At 35.3% G+C, this 16,239-nt stretch overlaps 1 pseudogene; it reads left to right on the forward strand.

The window, feature by feature from the left end:
• Nucleotides 1-12,894: 12,894 nt before the first annotated feature.
• Nucleotides 12,895-15,345, forward strand: LOC116560745 (annotated as a pseudogene).
• Nucleotides 15,346-16,239: the final 894 nt, after the last annotated feature.

Here is a 16,239-nt window from a genome sequence, read left to right on the forward strand (position 1 = left end):
TTGTCTGCACCTCTGTAATCAGAAGCATCAGCTCTGATGCTTAGAGCATAGCTCCCTCGTATTTGGAGGACAGGGTCCTTTTCTCATCCCCCACAACTCCCCTACCAACACCTGGCTTCTGCATGGCATGTGCAAGCTACTCTGGTAACAAGTTCACAGCTGCCTGCTAGGAACTGAGGATGGGAGATAGAAAGCTGTTACTGTATTAAGCACTTGAAATTACTGTCCAAGTCCTCCCCTGGAAGTTGCTAGCCTTCAATAGATCCCAGAGTTTCTAAAGAGTTACATCTAACAGATTCTGCCAGTGCAATTGTCTAGCTGCAGAGACAGATTTCTGGTGCTTCCTATGATGGCATCTTCCCAGAATCCTCCTTCTAGGTTGACTGTGTCTTAATTTTCTTTTATATTTCATTTCTAGTTTGGCCTTTCTCTCTTTAGACTCATTCATATTTAAGCATTTTTGAAGGTAAAATGGCTTACAATATGCCTTAGTTCAACAAGATCATATTTATACAAAAGCAAGTGCAAAAGCAAGGATTTGATAGCAAACATTTTTTTGAAGCCCTGAGAAAAACCTACACATGAGTTCCATGAAGTTTCTATATCAGAAGATGTGCGTAAGAAGCAGTAGGTAGACTATGAACATGTTGATTATATAATGCAAAGAAGTAAAAATACTAACTCTATAATTCAATGTTCCTCAAATTATATTTCCAAACAGAAATCCTCATCCTCATCTGGTACACTTCTTCCAGATCCAAAATTAAACAACCTTTCCAAGTCGTTGTGAATCAGACACCTATAAACAGAGTATATATACATTTTTACTTGATGTAATCTTTCAGAGTATAAAATACATGCTAAATTTTAAAAGTTATTTTAATATTGGAAACATTTATGGATTGTCTGAAGTAGCTTATTAAATAAATAACTAATGGTAATAGGTAATAAATAGATTCAACATATTAAACCACAGTCACATATGTGATATGGTCACATTTCAATGTATTTGTAGAAGTGCTACTTCTCAGCAATGCAACTCAAAAATTACATAATGGGAATTTATGTGATTAAAGGTATATTATTGTACACTCAAATAAGCATATATAAAAAGTTTCCATATTAAAATGCATAGGGGTATTATTTATTTAGCAGTATCTTGGTACAATTATGTTATTTTTCTAGAAAAAAAAAATTCCATCTTGTAGTTAGGAGTTACCTCCCTTGTGCCTGGCTTAGATAGACGAAGATAGGTTTTTGTCATCTTGATATGAGGTGGTTTTTATTTTTTAATTTTCCTTGTCTTTCTGTCTGTACAATAACACCTTTTAAGTTATTTTTTATGCTTTATGTCTCTCCTTCTTCCCCATCCCCTCTCTCCCAATTAAATACTCAGTATAATGTATGACAAAACTTGTATGCTCATTCAGCAAATATTTATCGAACTGATTACCACTGCTCTAAATGCTAGAAACACATCCCAGACAAATTGAATTTATACCGTAAAAGTGGAGCCAAACAAAAGTATTAAGGGAAATATGCTGTATATGCTATGGAAATATGTTCTAAGAACAGAAGGGGAAATGCAATATTTGAAAGGAGTTCCAATTTTAAATAGGTCAGGGAAGGCCTCATTCATAGGGGAGTTACATAAAACATGAGTTACAGTTTCACAAAACTACACAACAGTTGCAACATAAATGCTGTCATTCACATTATAAGTGACTGATGCTTCCTCAGTTGTGCAGGCCACAACATATGCAGTTATAAGTAGTGTCCTGGTAAAGACCTGAAGGAGGTAAGTGAGAAATCTGTGTGCATATTGGAGAAAATATTTCTAGGCAAGGATCATAAAAGCAAAGATTTTGAGACAGAAGCTTTTTATATGTGTTTCTACCACCAAAGAGGACAGTGTATTTGAAAAGTGTTCAATTAATATTTGGATACAATTTAAATATCATCCAAAACCAATCATTTTGACTATATATTAATCCAAATTAACATTTAAATGTCCTAAAACAATAAAAATTATTCTGTCTATACTTTTCTGTGTGGATAACTAAAAATTCATCACAATTATTTACCATTGTTGCCATTTTTGAAACCATACATGAGTAGGTAACATAAACATTTATGACAAAGGACAAAGCGCTATATATTGACCAGGATTTATGCATTATTATTCTTTTAGCATTTCAGAAAAAAAAATGCAGATTAATTTCATTCATTTTGTGATCTGCACAATGAATTTGCATAGCACATAGTGACTTAGTTTAGTTAGGCATGCTGAAATAGGTAAGCACACACAATTTGCAAATAGTAGTAGGCCTGGATTCCTTTTTAAGTACCTACATTGTGAAATGCCTTATTAAATATATTTCTACATTCTGTGGATGGACGCTCACAATCAGAGGAAATCCAAATGCATTTGTGTGATGACTGAAAAATAAATAGAGCTGTGGTTTCTTTTGAGTTGATGCCCTCCTTCTTCCCAGCTGGGACTTTCAGCTCAATCAAAACAAAAGGGATGTTCTGGAGTGAGAATTAAAGAAATCTTCTGAGCGCTTTCAGATACACTGTCTGCTTTAACCCTTTTCAAGTTTCAAGTTTTAGATCCCTCTTGCTCCCACTCCAAAAGTGTTCTAGGGGAATTGTAACTCTTTGTTCCATTTCCAGAATTTTCTGTTTTTCCAGACGAGTGCTTTATATGCCAACAACGCAAACTAAGCCACCAATTGTAAAGCAAAAATAACAGCCGGTCCTTTCTAGCCTACACTTTGGGATATTAAATTCTAAGTGTGTTGTGAGAAACTCATTTCAACAACCAATTACTGCTTCAAAGACACAACGAAGACTAAGTAAGAAAGCATCATCAACCTCACATTTCTGAAGTGTATGTGCTCTGTGTGAGCCAAACCCCATGAAGCGTTGAACCAAACAACCACAGCAGGTTCCTATCCTCTTGGTTATTCAGCATTAATTTCTTAATGCCTGTTTGGGCTTGCTGATGAGTGGCCTCTATCTCTCAGGTATTCTGCAACATTGATTCCCAGCCTTGGAGTGAATTATTTGTTCGTTTTCTCTTTGCATGATTTAACACAGTTGGATTGTTATAAAGAGAGGGGGAGGGAAGAAAGTTCTTGAATAGATTTGCCCTACTTGAGGCTTTCTGTTTAATAATACTGATATGAATATACATATTTTTCAAAAGGTTGCTAAGATTTCTTCCAGCTATAAAGTTCTAAAATTTTGCACTGAACCACCAAATGCCTATAATTAAGAGTTTTTATACCCAACATATACGGTTTCTAATTAGGATCATGGTTATAAAATATTTTCAGTGGATATAAAAAGTCCTTCCAGCCAAAATATGTTTTTGCTCAAAAATTTTATTAGCAGGAATGTTTTATTAATGTGTTTTTCCAAAACACTTCCTAAGCCAGTTCAAAGTCTTTTTTGCATGTTTGCTATAATTCAGTGCAATCACTTTGAGCAAAAGTGTCATCTTTTCAATTTTTTGCATTCTTCTTATCTAATATAATACTGAATGAGTGCTCTAAATTTTTTATTACTACACCTTAATAGCATGTAAGCATCAGTAATTTGCTAAATATCTAAAAAAAAAGTTGTCAGATTAAAAATTATTTAGAGATAAAAACAGTATATACCGAGAACAGATAGTGTCTGTTTCTGAGTCATGGCCACCTTATTATGGATATTCCTGCTTTTGTCATTCAGTCATCAGTATCTTCCTCGATATTTAAGAAGTTTGGCATGAAAATAAATTTACGTATCACATAATTTTAAAATTATTATTTGTGATTACCTTTTTAATTATAAATTACAATTCATAGGAACATATATAAAAATATGAAATTTATCTAAAAGCAACTTTAAAATATTTATATAACTTAATGGTTTACCTCTGAAAGAAACTCTCTACTGAAAGACATAAGGAATTTTTGTGTCCATATTCTGTTAGTAGTTTTCCCAGTGTCTCTCCAAATATAATTCTGCTCTCAAAATATGTCAGCTGAGTATTTAAATGTGCACACATATTTCTGAGCATCAAGAATGGTATAATAAGACCTAGTCTATATTTCATATTCAGGAGATACACACTGACACATTATACAGATTTAGATAAAAAAAATGGGAGACTCTTAGATAAATAAAAGTGTAAATTATATCGATGGTTTCAGATAATTGACTTAATATTATCAAATGTAAATTATATTAATTTGGATGTTTCCCATATTTAAATGTTCCTCAAATATATTCTAATATTAACTTCTGAAGTCATTGTCAAAATTTTTTGAGTTGAATGAACCTTAATGTTTTCCTTATACTTCAACAAATTCATATTTTTGCGAAGAATTGGAAATTGAGTAAAATGGAATATTATGCCGAACATGTAGTATAATACAGTCTCCTCTTATCTGCAGGAGATACATTCCATGATCCCCAGTGGGTGGATGAAACAGCAGATACACCGTAGAAAACCATGCAACCATAAAAAGGAAAAAGACTGTGTCCTTTGCAGGGACATGGATGGAATCGGAAGCCATCCTCAGCAAAATAACACAGGAACAGAGAACCAAACGCCTCATATTTTCACTTATAAGTGAGAGTTGAATGATAACAGCACATGGACACTTTGTGGGGGGAGCACACATCGGGGCCTGTCAGCAGTGTGGAAGGAGGGAAAGGATCAGGAAGAATAGCTAAAGGATGCCGAGGTTAATACCTCGGAGATGAGATGATCTGTGCAGCTAACCACCATGACACGTTTATCTCTGTAACAAACCTGCACATCCTGCACATGTCCCCCTGAGCTTAAAATAAAAGTTAACAACAAAAAAAGAAGTAACAGCAGATAGTACTGAGCCCTATATACACTATATATTTTTACATGAATACCTACTTATAATACAGTTGAATTTATCAATTAGGCACAGTAATAGGTTAACAACAATAAATAATAATAAAATAGAACAATTGTATCAGTATGTTGGCATCACTATTCTTGAGGCTAGTATTAAGTAAAATAAAGATTACTTGAACACAAGCACTGCAATTTCACGTCAGTCTAATAACAGATAGTTTCTAAGTTGCTAAAACCGGCAGGTAGCCTATACAGCATGGATGTCCTAGATTAATAAATGATTCAAGTTCTTGGCAGAACAGAGCAGGATGATGCAAAGTTTGATCATGCTACTGATAACAACGTGCGATTTCAAACTTATGAATTGTTTACTTCTGAAAGTTTTTATTTTGTTATTTTCAGACTCTAGTTGACAGTGGCTAACTGGAACTGAAGAAAGCGAAACCTCAGATAATGGTGGACTACTTAGTATTAGCCTTATCCTATAGTCAGCTGGTCGACTAAGTTTTTAAATTTCATAAAGTAGGGTGATAATAAAATATATGGAAGTAGTGCCTTGTCTTCTGATGAACATTCTATGCTAAATTCTAGATCTTAAAATACGGAAATTCTCATTGTGACCTGATTCATTTTTAAGTTACTGGAAATACCAACCAACAAATTAGATGATTAGGATTTCAAAACATTCTGCATTTTGCTAAATTTTGTCGAATTTCTATATCATCTAAAATATTTCATGCAAAAATATTAAGTGAATACTAGTTTTAAATGGCCTATTAACAAATGCAGGGAGCTTCACTTGTTTTTTAAAATGTTGATCAATTTGCTAACACATTCATATTACCTCCAAATCTTATCATAATGATCAGGACATCAACAATAAAAACAACAACAGCATAATTAACAAGAAACCTCTAAAAGTAGAAGCGCCTTTGTGCTTTTTTATCTGTGAAGGACACGTGTACATGTGTGAGGAGATCAAAGAGAGAGAGGCTCACAAACAGATCCATCATAGCCCTGTTTTATAATTATAGATTTATTAAAATGAATTTAGTTTTTAATGGTCAGTCAATATGCCAAGGAGTATTTCTAATTATCTTGCAAATTGTTTGCATCTGTGACTAATCCTACTGCAATACATCTTTGCCAATCAACTCACACCATTTCTGAATACTGCTTATTTACATTTCTATCAATTTTCACTGTTATTTTACACTGTACACCCACATTTTTTCTCTTATGCAATTATTTTGCATGTACTTTACATACCTATCCATCATTTTTCTACTGAAAATTATATGGGATTTGAATCATTTTTTACAACACCAGAAAAAAATTGGATCGTGTTTAGTTTTTTCTTGCTTTTGCTTTAGAAACCTAGAGGTCATTTATTCATATAGCTAAAATTTAAAAATATAATTAAAACACTAAATAAAATGGGAGATATTCGAATATTTTTAAATCAGCATGCGAGAGAACTACAATTCAATGTTTTGAAATTTATCACCCACTACAGGACCGGACAATGCTGTTTGGGGATAAAAAGAAAGGCATTATTTTAGATAATCTCACTAAAAGTCCTTTGCAAATCTAAATTTCAAGGAAAAGAAAAGCAAAATTTTGTATTAATAACTAAACAAAACCTTCCTGTGGACACCTAACCTTTCAGAAAGGGTATAAAAAGACATCTTTGTACCAGGCAAAATAGATCTATAGAGTGCTCCTTTATGCTTACAGAGTATGATGGAAAGTAAGCCACACTGCTACTTGCTAAAGGAAAGGCATTTATTTCAAAGTTTCTGCAATTCTTTTTGGATTACTAATAGATAAAACCTTTACAGCCATGAATAGAGAGATAAATTTTTGTAAAGTTCCTTCATAATGTTTGGGATATATGAAAAACTGTACAGAGTTATGTTTGGCACAGGCAAAAACAGACCAGAGTAAATTAGCAAAACTAAGAGAAATGTTTACTTGGACACAAGCCAAATAAAACAGGTTGACAGAACAAGGAGAAAAATTTTTTGTTAGAGGTACTCTGTAGTTAGGATGACCATGGAATTTCAAGAACGGGATATCTATTATATATATATATATCATTATTTTCCTATTATTTAAAGAAAAACTTCCTTATGAATATAAGCCCTAAATCTTAAGCAAAGCTTTCCGTAGAGATGAATATTAGATTTTTTTTTTTTGGATGGACTAGGTCCAGAGTTGTTTCAGTGGAACAAAATAGTGAAAGAAAGAATTAGTACATCTGAGGGAAGCTACAATAAAAATGAAATATTCGATGGGAGTAGAAAATTAAAGTAAAGGTGACTCAGAAGAAGGTACATTTACTTTGAACATCCTTAAAGATATTAAAAGTAATGGTGGCTTTCATTCTAAAAACAGGTGATCCCATCACAATGAAGACAACTGGTAAAGTGATATTTTATTATAATTAATTCTGCCCTGAGCACAAACAGAAAACATTTTTGGTATTTATTCTACATAATTGGGTAGAATTATTATAGGCTTTCAGTTTTAGGGGAATTGGTCTTTTATGACTATATATACTTTCAGTTTCAGACATTCTGAAATAAGGCTATAGAATGAGTGCATAAGAAATTTCAATCCTAGTGAGCCATTATAGTTGAGAATTATGACTAGTAATGATTTTATATATAAAAGAGTCATGTACGGAATCTAATTCTCTGACCCCTCTGGTCACTGTCCACACACCACACACTTCGTTGACCTATTTTGCCTCCTTTATTTCCTGAAATCATAAGAGCACATATAGTCACTTCTGCAGACACGCAACTGGCCAAAGCCAATCACATGGTCAAAGCAGATAACAATGCTGTGGCAAAGAATATTCCTCCTCTGATGGTATAGAAGGGTTCTTGTTGGACTTGCCTACATTCTGATACAATATGAGTTTGGGGATTTCCTTTTTAACAATATATGGCCTATACATATTTTATGGTATATTTTATGTTGTGTCTCCTTGAAGGCAGAAATTTCGGGAGAAGCTCACATCATTAACTTACTCACAAGACCCATTTAGAAATATCAGGCATATTTACTTACTTTGAACAAGGCAAATCTAGCCAAATGCAAGCAATGCTAACAATGCAAAACATTGCTAAATTTGAATGTGAACACAGTTAATAGCTACCTCTCTAAATGTTTAATACGCATTTTTTCCATTTTTTTCTGAAAGAAATGTTCTGTAAACTTTTTTCTAAGAAATATTCCACTCCTAAGTGAATACATACATTCATTATAATAATCTTCTCAAGTCCAGATAATTACAACCAGGGCTTTGAGAAGCATATTTTTCAAGCAAACATTTGTCAATTCTATTTATTTTACTAAAACTTGTTATTAATACAATAATGAAGATACACATACACCTGATAACAATAGTTAAAACACAGTAAATCACCAAATTGATTATACTTCTGCTTAAATTTGATTTTTTGGTCTTTTGTAAGATAAACACATTTTCAATATTTATTTGTCTTTATTTATAGAATTATGGTAAAATTACGTTTTACATGTTTTGTGTGAAAAAAAGGCAAGATGTAAAATTGTAAGCACAGGTGAATGATGCTTTTCATTTGCATGATTATGATTATTATTATTACAATTTAGCATTTGTTGATCTCTTAATTTTTGTTAGGTATTCTGCTAAGCAACTTACTAAGTTCCCTTTCTTCATTACATCACAAGAAAAATGCAAAAAGATATTTTGGATAGGTATTAGCTCTATGTACTAGGTAGTCCTTCAGGTAGGTATCAGCACTAATCTCATGTTGTAAATAAACAGGTAGAATGGCGTTAGCAGGCCAAGCAGACACAGCTCATTCATGGTGAGAGTGAGTTCTCTGATACCCTCATTATAATTCATCCAGGGCAGAGTGTGTAATGTTTAGCTCAGGAGCAGCCACTACTCTACTTTCCGTCCTTGCGGATATCAATAAACAGGCAACTACTACTCATTAGTCAGGGCTTGGATTCAATTTGAAATGTGTTTATCCTCCAGCTCTAAAATGATATAGTTCACAGAATAAACACCTTTGTATAATTAGCAACTAGACCACTAGCATTAGCTAATCCTCTCTCTTCTGGTCTAGGTCCAAGTGAGATTTTACAATCAGGCCACTCATGGAGTGGTAAAAGAAAAAAGTCAATTTAGTCATGCATGTGGGAGACAAGGGCCCTCATGTCCACCCTGTATTTTAAAATATACTCTCTAAATATTGATATTAGTTGGTACTGATGTACTCTATCATCGCTTTAGGATTAAAAAAATTTGGAGTGGAGAAAAATAATTGAAATAGTTAAAAAGGAGATAGTGAATTGTTTATGAAATTATTTTGTGCTAGTTAAAATGAGAAAAAAAAACTGAGTGGATAAGTCAATAATGTCTATTCTGAGAAAATAAGAAAAAATTTCAAACAGTTAGAAGACCAAAGGAGAAATCTAACTAAGGCTATTAAATAGATACTCAAATTACAGAATGAGAATCTGAAAACATTGCAGAAATATTAACAAAGATAACAGGAATACCATTAAAAACAATACTTAACATCTTTGTTCTTCTCATTTTACTTCATTCTCTAAACACAAATAGTATCATACACTTATGTAAGCATATGGAATGTCATGAAATCAATATTTGGATTAAAGGAAAGAGTATGAAAAGACTGGTGCTCAGCCATTTCTGCAACATTAGAACAATGCATTGCCTGTTCTCTTTATTGTGGCGATTAATGAATGCTAGTCTTAAAAAGGATAACCCATCTCAATATGTTTATTATCATGAGGATCTCAGGAAAACCAAGAATTTTGGTACAGATACTGCTTATACACCTAATAAAAGCTGTATAAACAGTACCCAAATTAAGAGAAAAAAGTACGCGATCCCTTGATTATGCAGAGAACACATAGTAGTCAAATACAAGTCTTCAGGCAGATAACCTTTTCACTCTACATCACCTACACTCAACTGCCTCTGGATTCGGCTTTGGCTACTCTAGACAGGTCATGTGAACTCTGATTCACCAACAGCTGATGGCATCCTGCTTCCAGCAACATTGTAGCTGTGGGTCTTTTCACCTTCTCGCATGTGGATTTTAGCCAAGTGGCAGACCACTTGGCCCAGAGATTAACACATCTCGGAATTGAGAGGTAGCTACAGTCTACAGAGGAACAATTCTGGGTGGCAAACTCTACTTGCCCATGGTCCCAGAAAAAATGAATTTGTGTTATGTACCACAGCAAGTTGGATAATGACAACATTACATCAACTTTTCCTTCTATTTTTCTTACTCCACTTTATTCCTACTTCTTGAGATCATTTCCAAATAAAAGAAATTACCATCAAAAAATAAACTACCTATACCCGAGTTTTTATCTTCAGGGCTTTATTTTGAAAACCCAAAGTAAATCAGAGAAGTTTATATTCACTTGCATCATCAGTGGTGCTTCGTCAGTCTGTTTCTTTTTTTTCTTTTCTTGGAGAAAAATACATTATATATCATAAAAGCACTTATTTTATTGTCTAGTTCTATCTCAATTCTTGAACCAATAAGTACAAATAAATATATGTTCTTTTTCCTTAAATAGGCACCCATTTCAACACATGAAATGATAAAAATAGAAAATACTGGGATAATCATTATATCTTCTGTATTTCTCAATCCACATACCAGCCCTCCATATACTCATTTGATCCACTGCAGCATAAGCGTTTACACCTTCTTCCATTACACTAAAGCACAGAAGAATTCTTTACAATAGCAGATCTGTCTGTGACATCCTGACGGTTCTCACTTCAGCGGTAAACATTACAACTTGTCAAAGAAAACAAACACGTCCAATGTTGGCTTCCGTACATCTTAGATGCAAACTATCAGCTGTTGCTCAATCCTACTACTGACCAAGTACAGATGAGGAACACTTATGGAGCACATGGTAAATTATTGTTTAGCCAGAACCAGAAAAGTATGGTCCACAGGTGAAATCCAGCCCTCCAATTATTTCTAAAAAAGTTTTACTGGAATAGAGCCACACTCATTTTTTTATATATTGGCGATAGCTGCTTCCACATTAGAAAAGCAGAGTTTTGTATTTGCAACAGAGATTATATGGTATAAAAGCAAGACGTATTTACTATCCATTCCTTTGAAGAAAATTTTTGCTGACCCCTGTCCTACGCTATGGCTCTGGAGTCGCGTGTGTTCTTCATTTTGTTTCTTCCTATGAACTTTCATGCTATATTAAAAGAGACTATGGATTTTTATTGTCTTCCCAGATCAAAAAACATAAAAGCACTTATCCCTAATTAGGACTTTGGAGCATGGACATCTTTGAAATATTTATAAAACATGGGATATTCCTACATGTAAGTAACAGTGCCTGATTAAAATGGCACTATCCGTGTTCTGGCAGCTGAATGAGTGCACTGATATGATCTCTCAAGAGAGGATCTGCTTTTGGTTTATAGACAGACAATACTTGCTACATGTTCAGTACCCAAAATACATATGAGCCAAACCTGAGATTGCTCCCAGCCAATGACTGAATTCAATGTGGATGCTGGAGAGGAGCTCGTAACTCAGATGGTGATGGTCTTGGCTCCAGGGATCCATATCCAGTTGGTGGGGTGTTTCTAGGAATTTCACTACAATCTGAATCTCTTTCTAGTCAGTCATCTTTTTCTTCTTCTGCCCTGTCAAGGGGGCCTGTATTGTTTTCTGAATGCTCTCTCCGCCTACCTACGGGTCCTTTTTAACCTACAAAAGGAATTCAACACATTGAATTTATATACCTCTTCTGCTCTTTTTTCCACATGCTATGTTTTATTATCTCACTCAAGTTATGTATAACACCAAAATAAATTATGATTGAAGGATGATGGTTTCTGAAAATTATTTATGTGGTTATAGTTTGGAATAGTTATAGAACGAAGAAACCTGTCGGGAGATCCTTTTTCAATAGTGTTGTGTTTCTACACATCTTCTAAGAGACATTACTCTGCTACATTTTTCTGAACAACATTTTTAAGGCTGTGCAAACAGCCTTGAAACTTAGGGATAGTTTCCCCATGTGGGGCAGATAGCAGATTTGATTGCTGTCTAAGATAGTAAAGATAATCTTTCCCTCTGGGGCAAACATTGAGTAGGTTTTCTAGGAGCCCGTTTAAAAGATGAAGTTTCCTAAGTTAATGTTTCCTCAGTTGTACAAAAATCAACAATGTGAGCAGCATCTACCTGAGCAGCTTCACATTCGCCGCATAGAACCTAGGAGGCAAAGAGAAAGAACCAAGGAACTCATGCTGTTTACCGTGCAAAAGAAAGGAAATCTTTAGTCTTTAGTCTTTTGCCTGAATCCACGCAACTATGGCAGACTAGCTTGCTATCATGCAGAGTTAGAAGCTCAAGCTCTTCACAGTTCTTGACAAAGACTAATAATTTAAAAAACAGAGAGAGAGAGGTTTTTGACAAAAGTACTGAATTTTAAATAAATAACCATTAAATTTCCTTTCTCCAAATATAAATTTTACCATCTTACCTCAGTGATAGCTAAGTAATTTTCATTGCAAATTGTATGTTAAAATTCAATATACTTGTTAAGACCATTTTTGGCTGGTGCCAGAGCATTCAAGAGGAAAGAAAAAAAGCATTTGCCTACAAATCTATACAGCTATATTTTCAAACTATTTTTTATCAAGCAAAGATCCTATTGATTTAGGTAAATAAATCACTTGAGTATTCCCACTTCTTCAAAACCCACATGATTATTTTAGATGAAAGGAGATTTGTGGTTGAAACTATGGCTCTATCTGGCATTGGAGAAATGGCTGATAGGATCTGGCACCTCATGTAAAAGCCTCTTCATTTACCCTTTAGCATTTTAGCTGTCTGTATGTTCAGCTCATGTTTAGCTATGATGATTATTTTATGCTAATAAGGTAATATTATGTGGTTTATACCAAGACAGGAAAAAGCAAAATGAGCCTGGAGAGGACTCTGCAGCTGTGTGGATTGACTGTATATGGTCCTTGGGGAATGCGATTATCAGACAACTGGATCATCATTAGGATAATTAGTGTACTTGGCAACTGCATTAGTGGAATTACTGTCATTGCTCACAGCTTGTCAGTGCAATGTTTTTTGATTTGCTAAGATTTGTTTTTATAAATGAAACTGACCATATGAATGAAATCAAGAAAAGTAAATACTTCCATTATCTCTATTCAGTCAATTTAAGAACTGATACATAAGCAAGTGAATAATTTTAAGCCTAAAAGGGTGTTTCCTGAAATTAAATGGTTAAATTGTAACTGCCCTGGAAGTAAATTTAGGGAATTCAAACAAAATGTATTATTGGTTATGAGCAAATTATCTGTTTACATTAGTATTTTTATTACTAACTGTAAGTCAATTCTTAGAAGGGAAATTCTGAGGCCAATCTTAATCTCTCCTAGAACTTTGACACTGAGTGGGCCTGCAATGATTAGTCGCTAAATACCTTCCACTCTCTATTCTCTTCTGGAAGAAATCATATTTTGAAAAGTATGAAATAAACACCAGCATGTTTTTTTAATGCTCACTACTGCTTTTTTGTTGTTAGTTTAGAAAGGATGAATTTCTGATTAATGTTAGCTGATCTCCAACAACTCTGATGCCCCAATGACAATGGAACCCTTACTGTTCAGGTTTGGCAAAGATCACAGTTTCTATGCTAGAGAAACACAGACTTGGTCTACATGATGTTTATGACTGTTTTCATGAGACTGAATCTTGAAGCACAAAACTCTTCTTTATTTCTTGTTTTGCTTCTCTCATGAGATTGATCAGGCAAGGTCATACCACAAGGAAACTCAGGCTTTCCCACTTCTCTTCATCAAGTGTAACTATCTCTGACTCCCAACAAGAAGGTGAAAAACTGAACATGTGTCTTTGCTGAAACAATTTAAAATATTGGTAATAGGCTTATTATTTTTTATCGTGTATATTTGGATCTCATATTATTCTCTACATTTTTTACCATATGTGTGTGTATTTATATACATATACATACAATTTTTACCGTATATGTGTGTGTGTGTATATATACATACACATTTTTTTTTTAAATTTCTGCTGTCTCCACAGAGTAGCTGGTCTCAGAAAAAGTCACAGAAGTGACCATATCCAAGAATCTGGGGAATATAACAACAAGATCCATTAATATCAACACTCACTCCTCAAATTTATTGTCTTTTTAATGTAAGATTTAAAAATATGATTCATGGATTTTCCTCCAGAAATATAATCAAGCACGTGTACTTTCAAACATATTTAAAAACTGTTATCAAATAAAGATTATAACAAATTCATTCACACAAAGTTAAATATTTACAGAAGAAAATTCAGACATTTACAAAAGCTTGCTAAAGGAAATAATATTTATTTTGGCTTCCAAGAAAAATAACAGACAGTTGAAGAAGCAATCAAGGAACGGAGAGTCGTTCGTGGGGACGACGCGGCATGGGAAGAACTGCAGTGCGGGGGCTGTCTACCCCTACCGAGAAGAGGGAGGGCACAGCGGCCTCAGGCTGTGGGACCCAGAACATTGGACTGAGCCGAGATGCTGTGACGGATTCCACTGCTGTTGCCTCTCCCTGCAGCCCTGCCACGATCCTGTTGTCACCCCAGATGGCTACCAGTATGAGCGTGAGGCCCTCCTGGAGGACATTCCACACCCGCAGAAGGAGATCGCCCGGCAGATGAAGGCCTGTGAGAAGCAGTGGGGCGCCCAGCGGGAGCAGCAGAAGGAGCTCCAGTGGCGGCCTCTCAGGATCACGTGCGGGGCTTCCTGGAGGAGGAGTCGGCCATCGTGAGCCGCCCCTCAACCCTTTCACAGCCAAGGCCCTCTCGGCCACCAGCCCAGGTGATGCCCAAGCCGGGCCCAGCGTGGGTCCCCCAAGTAAGGACAAGGACAAAGTGCTACTCAGTGTCTGGATCCCGTCGCCGACGCCCGAAGCCAAGGCCACCAAGCTGGAGAAGCCGTCCCGCACGGTGACCTGCCCCACGTGGGGGAAGTCCCTGCGCATGTCGGACCTGAAGGCCGTGCACTTCGCGCCGCTCGACAGCTCGGGGGACCGCGTGGGGCTCATCACACGCAGCGAGCGCTAGGTGGCGCTGTGACCCGCGACTGCCTGAGCAACGCCACCCGCCGTGCTGTGCTGCGGCCCTCTGGCTGTGGTCACCCTTGAATGCGTGGAGAAGCCGATTCGGAAGGACATGGTGGATCGTGTGAGTGGAGACGAACTCACGGACCGCGGCATCGTCGTGCTGCAGCGGAGCGGTACCGGCTTCGCGGGCTCCGGAGTGAAGCTGCAGAGAAATCGCGGCCGGTGATGCAGGCCTGAGTGTGGGCGGGAGACCAAATAAACCAGCTTGCGTGCGCAAAAAAAATAAATAAATAAATAAAAAAGAACAAATAAGGCATCAGAAAACTATTCAAAATATAACTCACAAATTAAAAATACTACTGCTCATGATAGAAATGAATTGTAAAGCAAGCACATGACATAGTTTTCTCAAACAGGGAAAGGGGTAACATCTCCTTTAAGCATTATTGAAATGCAGCACATTTTTCACCTTCCCCATTTAACTCCAGAGTGCTCCCATTCTTTATAAAATCTCTAGGACAGCAGCATTCAAAACACCCAATTAGTTGCATACAATAAGAGCTTACTAAACTCAAGAGAAATTAAGGGCATTTTCAATAAACAATTGTATTAATATAATTAACTTTTATTCCGGTTTATATGATTTAATTAATTTAGCTTTGAAAAGCAGAGACATTTTCGCAGCATGAATTATTTTAGTAGAAGTGTTAATATTAAATGGTAAATGATTTGAAAATTATACTGACCAAATCACTGCAGGCTGCTAAATATTCTACTCAGAATGTGGACATGTTTCATTTTAAAACATTCATACTTGCTCCCATTAACAGTCTGCTATTAAAAAAAAAAAAGCATTTTTCATTATAAAGAATTAGTCCTCTTGGTAAATTCCTCCTATACTTCAGGTACTTGGGCAATGCAATTTTTATTTCGCCTAATCTTTTCTTTATTGTAATTATTATGTGTAATAGATGAGGTTAGTGTCCTTTATTTCCTTTTACTGTAAGTTCTAGTGAATCTAGACATAAGTTCTGCAAATGAATATAGGAGATACTTTTCTCTATGGTATTTAATGTACTGATTTGTAATGCAAATATGAGAAATGTTACACATTTGTAATTGACTGTAAATAAAATTGATATTAAACAATAAAATAAAATTACCTTAAGAGAACAGA

The sequence above is a fragment of the Sapajus apella genome, unplaced genomic scaffold, assembly GCF_009761245.1.
Source record: "Sapajus apella isolate SASKATOON/1434 unplaced genomic scaffold, GSC_monkey_1.0 scaffold27, whole genome shotgun sequence".
Taxonomy (NCBI): Eukaryota; Metazoa; Chordata; class Mammalia; order Primates; family Cebidae; genus Sapajus; species Sapajus apella.